This window comes from Mirounga angustirostris, unplaced genomic scaffold (genome assembly GCF_029215605.1).
Source record: "Mirounga angustirostris isolate CCGP_5_RB_7025 unplaced genomic scaffold, mMirAng1.0.hap1 SCAF_9, whole genome shotgun sequence".
Taxonomy (NCBI): Eukaryota; Metazoa; Chordata; class Mammalia; order Carnivora; family Phocidae; genus Mirounga; species Mirounga angustirostris.
In genome coordinates, this window is record NW_026991717.1 from 61,107,114 (window position 1) to 61,117,573 (window position 10,460).

Below are 10,460 nucleotides of genomic sequence, written 5' to 3' on the forward strand. Positions count from 1 at the left end.
TTCAGAGAGAGAGAGCACAAGCGGGGGTGGGGGAAGGGGCAGAGAGAGAAGCAGGCTTCCCACTGAGCAGGGAGCTCCACACAGGGCTCTATCCCAGGACCCTGGGATCATGACCTGAGCCGAAGGCAGACACTTCACTGACTGAGCCACCCAGGCACCCCATAGCTGCTTTTTTTGAACCAGAATCCAATTAAGTTTCACACATTGAAATTTAATAATTTAATAATTGGATTATGTGATGTTGAAGTGAGCATTAGTGAATTAGAAGGGAGAGCAGAAGAAATCACCTAGAATATCACACAGAGAATCAAAGATATGGGAAGTTTTTTAAAAAGAAAGAGAAAAACGGTTAAGAGATACTTGGGATAGAGCAAAGTAAGTTCAGCATATATCTAATTGGAGTTCCAGAAGAAGATAATAGAAAATATGAAAAGAATTAATATTCTAAGACATTTTTTAGGATTGACCAATGACGCCAATCCTCAGATTCAGGAATTCCAGTGAATACTAAACAGGAAAGATATATAGAAATATATGTTGGGACAAATCATAGAGATATTGCAAATGCCATAGAGAGGAGATCTTAAAAGCAGTCAGAGAGAAAGGCAGATGGCCTATTAAGGGACACCAATTAGAATGACTCATTTCAGCAAGAATGTAAGCCAGATGATATTAATGAGGATCAACCTATTACTGATTACCCAGGAAAACTATTTCATGAGTGAGAGGAAATTTTATACAAATAAAAATTGAGAATGCTTACTACAAATAGACACTCACTAAGGAAACTTCTCAACAAGGTCCTTTAGGAAAAAGCAAAATTATTTTAGGAGGACAAGTCTAAGACTCAAGAAGGAACAGTAAAAAAAGAAATTGGTAAACATGTGTAAATCTGACCGAATATTGACGGTTTTAAAAATTGTAATATTTTCTATTTTTAAGGTTGTAAAATCAATATAGAACTAAAATTATGAGTACTTGGAGTCAAAGTGCCTTACGGTCCTCATACTGTTTATGAGGAAAATAAAGCTATTGATCAATTTCAGGCTTTGTCAAGATGAAATGTGTGTTAATCATTTAGGGCAACCACTGAAAAAACAGAAATAGTCAATAACTTCCGAACTAGTAGAAAGAAAAAAAATAAAACACTTTTAAAATTTTTTAGGTGGGAGAGGGGCAGATGGAGAAGGAGAGGGAGAATCTTAAGTGGGATCCATGCCCAGCATGGAGCCTGATGTGGGGCTTGATCTCACGACCCTGAGATCATGACCTGAGCCAAAATCAAGAGTTGGACACTTAACCAACAGAGCCACCCAGACGCCCTGAGAAAACACTTTGATTACATTTTTGAAAAGGCAGAATGAGGAAAAAAGGAACATTTAAAAATCAATATCAACAGAAAGGTTATGGTTAATATGATAGAAATAAATCCAATATATTTTCATAAATATATATAATAAATGTTATATATATAATAAATGTTCATAATCAGTGTAAATTGACTAAAACCTTCAGTTAAAAGACAAAGGTTTTCAGATTAGATTTTTTTTCTAAACTCTAAGCAGTTTATAAGAAACACACCCCAGACATGAGGACATAGAAATCTATATCTAGTCTATCCAACAATGAAACACTAAGATTGAGTTCCCTTTAAAATTGGGAGCCGGACAGATTCTGTTATCTCCTTTATTATTAACATGATGCTGGAGGTTTTAGCCAGTGCAGTAAAACAGGAATTAGGATGCTGAATACAGTTGCGCATAATGTACTGGGTGGTCCTGTCATTATTTACAAATGACCTTACTATCTATATAGAAACAGAACCTAAGACAAATAACTTGGGATCTACAGTTAAATTGTTAGAATTACTAAGTTTAGCAAATATATTGGATATAAAAGTCAAATGCATGTTTATGCCTGAGAAATTGAGTACAATTTTAAGAAAGATGCCCTTCCTAAAAACAACAAAAACAAAAGGTGCCTAGAAGAAATCTGACAAAGGATGTTCAAGACCTTTGTGGAAAAAATTATCAAAGAACTTGATTAAAAGATACTAAAGGAGGGCGCCTGGGTGGCTCAGTCAGTTGAACTTCTGCCTTTGGCTTGGGTCATGATCTTGGGGTCCTAGGATGGAGCCCTGCATCGGGCTCCCTGCTCAGCGGGGAGCCTGCTTCTCCGTCTCCCACTCCTCCTGCTTGTGTTCCCTTTCTCGCTGTGTCTCTCTCTGTCAAATAAATAAATATTAAAAAAATAAGATACTAAAGGAGACTCGAGTAAATGGAGAGATATCCCTTCTTCATGGATAGGAAGACTCAATATTGTCAAGACATGCATTCTTCCCAGATTGATTCAATGCAATCTCAATGAAAATCCCAACAGGATTTTTTGTGGAACCCAACATCCTGATTCTAAAGTTTAATGGAAAGGCAAAGAGCCAGATATAGTTAAAACAATACTGGAGAAGAAAAACAAGTTGGGAGTACTTGCTCTACTGAATGTCAAGACTTGTTGGCAGAAGATGTGGATTCGGCACAAAGATCAGTAAACACAAGTGGAACATGGTAGAGACCGCGGAAACAGAACCACACCTTGGTAGACATTTGCCCTGTTTAAAAAGTAACATTACAGAATAGTTGGAAAAACAACAAAATGTGATCCCTATCTTATATAAGAAAAATCATTTCTAGATGGATTATAGACCCAAATATAAAGGCAGAAAAATTAAGTTTCTAAATGATAATAAAGAAGAATGACTTTGGTTTAGGAAAAACTTTTTTTTAATTTTAATTTTAATTTTTTTGAGAGAGAGAGAGAGCATGCATGAGAGCGGGGGTGGGGGGTGGAGGGTGGAGGGGCAGAGGGAGAGAGAGAATCTTAAGCAGGCTCCACACCCAGAGCAGAGCCCAATGTGGGGCTCGATCTCATGACCCTGAGATCATGACCTGAGCCAAAATTGAGTTGGAGGTTAACTGATGGAGCTACCCATGTGCCCCTAAGAAAAACTTTCTTTCTTTTTTTTTTTTTTTTAAGATTTTATTTATTTATTTGAGCGAGAGAGAATGAGAGAAAGCACATGAGAGGGGGGAGGGTCAGAGGGAGAAGCAGACTCCCTGCCGAGCAGGGAGCCGGATGCGGGACTCGATCCAGGGACTCCAGGATCATGACCTGAGCCAAAGGCAGTCGTTTAACCAACTGAGCCACCCAGGCGCCCTAAGAAAAACTTTCTTAACAGAACATAAAAAGCACTAGCTATAAAGGAAAAAAATAGTAAATTAAGAATTTAGAATTTTAATTAAGAGATTTTAATTAAGAATTTTTAAACTAAGAAAGCCCTTAAGAGAGTGAAAAGGCAAGTCACAAAGTGGGAGAAAATATATTTTTTAAAGATTTTATTTATTTATTTGACAGAGAGAGCAAGTGAGCACAAGCAGGGGGAGCAGCAGAGGGAGAGGGAGAAGCAAGCTCCCCGCTGCGTAAGGAGCCCAATGCGGGGCTCGATCCCAGGACCCTGGGATCATGACCTGAGCTGAAGTAAGATGTTTAACCGACTGAGCCACCCAGGTGCCCCAAGAAGATATTTATAACACATCTAACCAATAAAAAAAATCAGTATCCAAAGATGCCTACAATTCAAGTTGAACAAGACAAACTCAACAGAAAAACTAGCAAAGACAGGTATTTAATGGACAGCGAGGTAACAAATGGTCAAGAAATACATGAATGTATGAAAAGATGCTCTGCCTCATTCATAATCAGGGAAATGCATTTTTTCATACATTTCTTGGCTGTTTCTGTCCCTGCCCCTCCCATTTTCAGCTTTTTTTTTTTTTATAAGCTGTTATTTATTCATTTGAGACACAGAGATACAGAGAGAGAGAGAGAGAAAGCATGAGCGGGGAGAGGGAGAAGCAAGCTCCTTGCTGAGCCAGGAGCCAGATGTGGGGCTCGATCCCAGGACCCTGGGATCATGACCTGAACTGAAGGCAGACGCTTAACCATCTGAGCCACCCAGGCGTCCCCCATTTTCAGCATTTTACTGCTGAGCTATTTCAGCTTCTTCGCTATGATGTCTAGATCTCTGTCCCTGTCAGTAGGAGCTGCTGTCTTGCGGAATATAAGGGGAGGCAGTCCTAATTATTTATTGAATTTACACTTTCACCAGAACTTACCTCCCCCCACCCCACCCCAGCACGGCGCTATCATGACTACTGAGTCAAGAGAGGGCTGGCTCTCAATGGGGTACCTCATTTTGCCTTTGATTTACCATCATCATTATTTATTGATTCACTGTGTTCAGTATGTCATTTACAACATGCCATTTAATCCTTACAACAACTTTATGGAAGTAAGGATTTTCGTATTCTTTTCACAGATGAGGAAACTGAGACCTGAAAATGGTCAGTAACCTGCCCGAGGCCACCTTGTTAAGAGGTGGAGTTGGGATTCGAATCAAGTTTGTCTGGCTTCGAAGCCTGTGCCCTTCATCACTGAGTTATGCTCTAGTCCTTTGCTGTCGCGGCTCCTAGGAATTACTACCTTACCTTGAACACCTACTAGGACTTCAAGGGTGCTAGCTCAGAACAGCTACTCAATGACAGTATCACTATGCCCGTTATGGGCAGAACATCTTTCATACATTCATGTATTTCTGGATCTTTGTTACTTGCTGTCCGTGAAATACCTGTCTTTTGCTAATTTTTCCATTGAGTTTGTCTTTTTCAAGTTGAATTTTAGGCATCTTTGGATACAGATTGCTTAAGGGTTAGATGTGCTATAAATATCTTCTCCCACTTCATGGTTGCCTTTTCACTCTCTAAAGGGCTTTAAAAAAAAAAAAAAGATTTTATTTATTTATTTGTCAGAGAGAGAGAGAGCACAAGCAGGGGGAGTGGCAAGCAGGGGGAGTGGCAGGCAGAGGGAGAAGCAGGCTTCCTGCAGAGCAAGGAGCCAGAAGCTGGGCTTGATCCCAGGACTCTGGGATCATGACCTGAGCCAAAGGCAGACACTTAACTGACTGAGCCACCCAGGTGTCCCTACTTTTTTTTTTTTTTTTAAAGTAGGCTCCACACCCAGCGTGGAGCCCAACATGGGGCTTTAACTCACAACCCTGAGATTAAGACCTGAGCTGAGATTGAGTCAGACGCTTAACACCCAGGCATCTTAAGGGTATTTATTAATTTAAACTTAAAAAAAAAAGATTTATTTATTTGAGGTGGGGAGGGGCAGAGGGAGAGGGAGAAATAGTCTTTTAAGCAGACTCCACACTGAGCGTGGAGCCCCTTGTGGGACTCAATCCCATGACCCCGAGATCACACCTGAGCCAAACCAAGAGTCAGTCGCCCAACCGACTATGCCACCCATGCACCCCTAATTTGACTTGTTAGTGGCTGAGCCAGCCAGGGTTCAGACCAGGTCTGTTTGGTTCTAAATTTAGTTTTCTTAACCACTTTGCAGGATGCCCTCAGGTCTTCCTCTTTGTAGCCAGCCCAGTGATCCCACTTCTCTCTAAATTGTCTGACAGAAGAGGACACTCTCAATCAGGTTGCAAGCAGCCTTCCTCCTGAGCTGGGTTCAGGAAAGATAAGTAATATCCCTGGGAGAAGAAGCTACGTAGCCAGCGACTGGGCTCCTAACCTGGAAACAGAGGGCTCACTGCACACAGCCTGGGTTTTCCTATAATTCTCTTTCTTTCCTCTCATTCCACACTGGCAGGGAGTAGCTTTTATTTTATGCCAACCTGGAGTTTCTTCTTTTTAGAGTTGAGTAACGGCGAGCCAAGTGACCCCCTGGCTGGGAAGACACCCAGGGAAGAGTGTTATTTATGCAGGGGCTGGGGCACATGGAAGGGACCGTGAGAGCAAGAGACCTCTGTTGTCACCCCGGGTTGTCAGGAAGCTTCCAACTTCGGGGTACCGATGCAGTGGCCAAGCACTGGGTGCTCGGGAGGCAGTGGTCCTCTATACTCCACATTTCACCCCTTTCCATTAGCTTTGTTTCAGACTGAAAGGAACCAGGCTACTTGCAAAAATGATTCATTCCAGGTCTGGGGGAAGAAATGTACAAGACAAGCCTGGGACATTTTGGTGTGGCCAGAAAACAGGATGCTATTTAAGATTAAAGGGGTTGGGACGCCTGGGGTTAAGCGTCTGCCTTCGGCTCAGGTCATGATCCCAGGGTTCTCAATCGAGCCCCACGTCGGGCTCCCTGCTTATCGGGAGCCTGCTTCTCCCTCTCCCTCTGCCTGCCGCTTCCCCTGCTGTGCTCTCTCTCTCTCTCTCTCTCAAGTAACCTGGGATCATGACCTGAGCCGAAGGCAGACGCTTAACGACTGAGCCACCCAGGTGCCCTATAAGGAATTTTTGAGAGCAGTTTTAATACTATCTTCCTGGTATTCTGGGGAATATAATAAACTTCTAAAAGTTGTGATGGTGATTATTTAGATTTGAAGTTGGGATGAAAATGGTAAAGCAAGTGTCAGCTTCTCTTTCTTTTTTTGTTTTGGCTTTTTAAATTTTTATCTTAATTCCAGTTAACATACAGTGTAATATTAGTTTCAGGTGTACAATATAATGATTCAACAATTCCATACATCACCTGCTGCTCACCTCACAAGTGCCCTTCCTAATCTAAATCACCTATTTCACCCATCCCCCCACTCACCTCCCCTCTGGTAACCACCAGTTTGTTTTCGATAATTAAGAATCTGTTTTTTAATTTGTCTCTTTCTCTTTTCCCCCATTTGCTGATTTGTTTCTTAAATTCCAGGGCGCCTGGGTGGCTCAGTTGGTTAGGCGACTGCCTTCGGCTCAGGTCATGATCCTGGAGTCCCGGGATCGAGTCCCGCATCGGGCTCCCTGCTCGGCAGGGAGTCTGCTTCTCCCTCTGACCCTCCTCCCTCTCATGCTCTCTGTCTCTCATTCTCTCTCTCTCAAATAAAAAAAAAAAAAAAAAAAAAAAAAAAAAATTCCACATACGAGTGAAAACGTATGGTATTTGTCTTTCTCGGACTTATTTCGCTTAGCATTATACTCTGGCTCCATCCATGTCGTTGCAAATGGCAAGATTTCTTTTTTTTTTTTTATGGCTGAATAATAGTCCTATATATATATACATCCCACCTCTTCTTTATCCATTCATCTATGGATGGAAACTTGGGCTGCTTCCATTTCTTGGCTATTGTAAATAATGCTGTTATAAACATAGGGGTGCATGTATCCCTTTGAATTAGTGTTTTTGTATTCTCTGGGTAAATATTCAGTAGCGCGATTGTTGGATCGTAGGGCAGTTCTATTTTTAACTTTTTGAGTAAGCTCCATACTGTTTTCCACAGTGGCTGCACCATGTGTCAGCTTCTCTTAAGCAGGGCACTCTCCAGGCGTTAGTTGGGGCTTCACAGTCCCTCAGAGATCCGGAACTCCCACCTCATAGCGTCGGAGAGGAGAGGCCTCCCCCCACCAGCATTCAGGGGGTTCCAGGCAGTTGCTTCCGAATGGCTCTCTCTTTCCCCACTACTGTGCTTTCCACACTCTGGCCTCTGGGTGTGCTGGCTCATCCTGTCTGTGTAACTGAAGGCACTTCCTCCCTTTACCAACAAGTTACTTTTTACTCACCCCAGGCATTTCACAAGTTCGTGAGTAAAGATGTCTTTGGGTGTTGGGGCTCCTGGGTGACTCAGTTGTTAAGCATCTGTCTTCGGCTCAGGTCATGATCCCAGGGTCCTGGGATGGAGCCTCGCATCGGGCTCCCTGCTCAGAGGGAAGCCTGCTTCTCCCTCTCCTTCTGCCCTTCCCCCCGTTTGTGCTTTCTCACTCATTCTCTTTCAAATAAATAAATAAAATCTTAAAAAAGATGTCTTTGGGTGTCAGGTCAAGCGGAGGGATGACACTGGGGTATGTGGCCTCTTGCCCCGTTGCTTCCCCCCCACCCCACTTGGGTTTCTGTTCTGGCTCCTTCCCTCTTGTAAATAAACTAGCATTTTTTTTCCCCCACTATAAACAACAATCATGTCCACCCCTAGAGAGAAATTATTCTTTTTGTAGTTATAAGAATCTTCCTAATTTTTCCTTATGAATTCTCCTCATGAAGAGAAAAGCTGGAGTCTGCCATGCTAAGGATTCACATTTTGTTAAGCACATTTGGCTAAGTATCTGTAAAAAAATCAGAGAATTTTGTAGTGGTAACAAGACCTGACCTGAAAAATGTAATGATTATTATCACTATTTTAAAATTTTTGTTTATTTAAGTAATCTCTACACCCAACGTGGGCCTCATGACCCCGAGATCGAGTCCCACGCTCTTCCGACGGAGCCAGCCAGATGCCCCATTTATTACTTTTTTATTGTAGTATAATTAACATACAGTGTTATATTAGTTTCAGGTGTACAACATTCAGGTGATTCAACAATTCTATACATTACGTTAATCAGTGCTCACCTCATTAAGTGTAGTCACCATCTGTCACCAAACAACATTATTACAGTCTTATTGACTATATTTCCTATGTTGTACTTTTCAGTTCCATGACTTATTTATTTTATAACTGGAAGTTTTTACCTCTTAATCCCTTTTATCTGTTTCACCCATTCCCCGACCCACTTCCCTCCTGGTAACCACCAGTTTGTTTAATGTATTTAAGAGTCTTTTTTTTTGTGTGTCTTTTTTATTTGTTCATTTGTTTTGTTTCTTAGATTTCACATTTGAGGGAAATCATTTAGTATTTATCTTTCTCTGTCTGACTTATTTCACTTAGTATTATACTCTCTAGGTCCAACTACTATGTTGTAAATGGCAATATTTCATTCTTTTTTATGGCTGAGTAATATTCCAGTGTGTGTGTGTGTGTGTTTGTGGGCACTTATGTTGCTTCCATATCTTGGCTATTGTAAATAATACTGCAGTAAACATAGGGGTGCATATATTTTTTTGAATTAGTATTTTTGTTTTCTTTGGGTAAATACCCAGTAGTGGAATTATTGGATCATAATGTATTTCTATTTTTAATTTTTTGAGGAACCTGTTTTCCACATTGGCTGTACTAATTTACATTCCCACCAACAGTGCACAAAGGTTCCTTTTTCTCCACATCCTCGCCAACATTTGTTCCTTCTATGTCCTTTGGATTCTAGCCATTCTAACAAAGTGATATTTCATTGCTTTTGATTTGCATTTCCCTGATGAAATTGGGCAAGAGTAATCAGTTTCTCAGAGGCCCTGTTTCTCTTCTGTCTAGGGGTTTGTCATCAGAAAATTTGGCTCAACAATTGGGAAGTGTTGTATGGTTTGTTTGCTTTCTGATTCTAGAAATAGATCATAGAAGGAAGGGCAAAAGGAATCAGTTTGGCCTGGAGACTCAATGCATGAAGCTCCCTAGTAGAGGAGGAAAAGAGTGAGGTAGCACTGGTGAGTGAGTGGGAAGAGATTGTGGGTGTGCCTGGACAGAGGGCCTGGCTGTCCCTTCTTTGAGGAGGGAAAGGCTGAAAGTACAGCATCATCTTAACTAGAATTATAGGTGGCTTGAATAATTCTCCCCTTATCATCATCACCATCACCACCACCACCACCATCCAATTGAAATAAGTACTACTTGATTGCGAATACTCAGATTGGCTTTCAGTGATTCTGTGCCTCACATAGTAAAAGCAGGAAGGGCCTCTCCTAGGATACAGTCTCCACTTCAGACTGCTCGAACCAGGTAAAGGTTACGAAGTCTATGGAATGCATGGGAAACTTAGGTCTCCAAGAAGTGCTTTATACTTCAGAAATTTCTGGAATCATTTCACTGTTTCAATGTCAATCAACTTGTGATTGCCCTTTCTGGACCTTAATCACTTCACCTGTACGTGAGGGGGTGTTGGTGGGGGGGGCACAGTTTGAAACAGACAGGTCTTCTGGTGCCCCCCAATGTCACACTGACAATGACAGTATACATTTTAGGACTGACGCAGAGCCTAGAGCATAACAGACCCTTACGTTGTTCTTAGTAATATGCAAGTCTAGCTTTTAAGACTAAAATCCACCAATGATTTCACTAAAAACAGCATTTGTGAATTTTTTTTTCTCTGCAGTAGTATTAGAAAAGACTTTTAGGGGGCGCCTGGGTGGCTCAGTTGTTTAAGTGTCTAACCCTTGATCTCAAGCTCAGGTAGTGAGTTCAAGCCCTGAGTTGGTTTCCACGCTGGGCATGGAGCCTACTTAAAATAAATAAATAAATAAATAAAAAGGCTTTTAGGAACACCCCCACCACCTTGGAGTGCTGGGCTGCCCTTAGCTCTTAATGTTCAATGCCCTCCAGCTGTGGGTTTTCATTCACCACCAGCAGCTGAGTACCCACTGTGGGCCTGGTCCTTCCCTGGCTAAGGGGGTCCAGAGATGACCAGGAATGGTTCCAGTTCTCAGCAGATGGGGAACAGATATGTGAAAGCTTGAAGGAAGTGATACCTGAGCAGTGGGGAGAGGGGGAG

The 10,460-nt window shown here is 41.8% G+C and overlaps 1 protein-coding gene across 1 annotated transcript in view; it reads right to left on the reverse strand.

Annotated features, from left to right (window-relative positions):
* CAPN3 (calpain 3) overlaps window positions 1-10,460 on the reverse strand; it is a 49,751-nt gene that overhangs the window by 37,134 nt on the left and 2,157 nt on the right. The gene's annotated exons all lie outside the window — the stretch shown is intronic.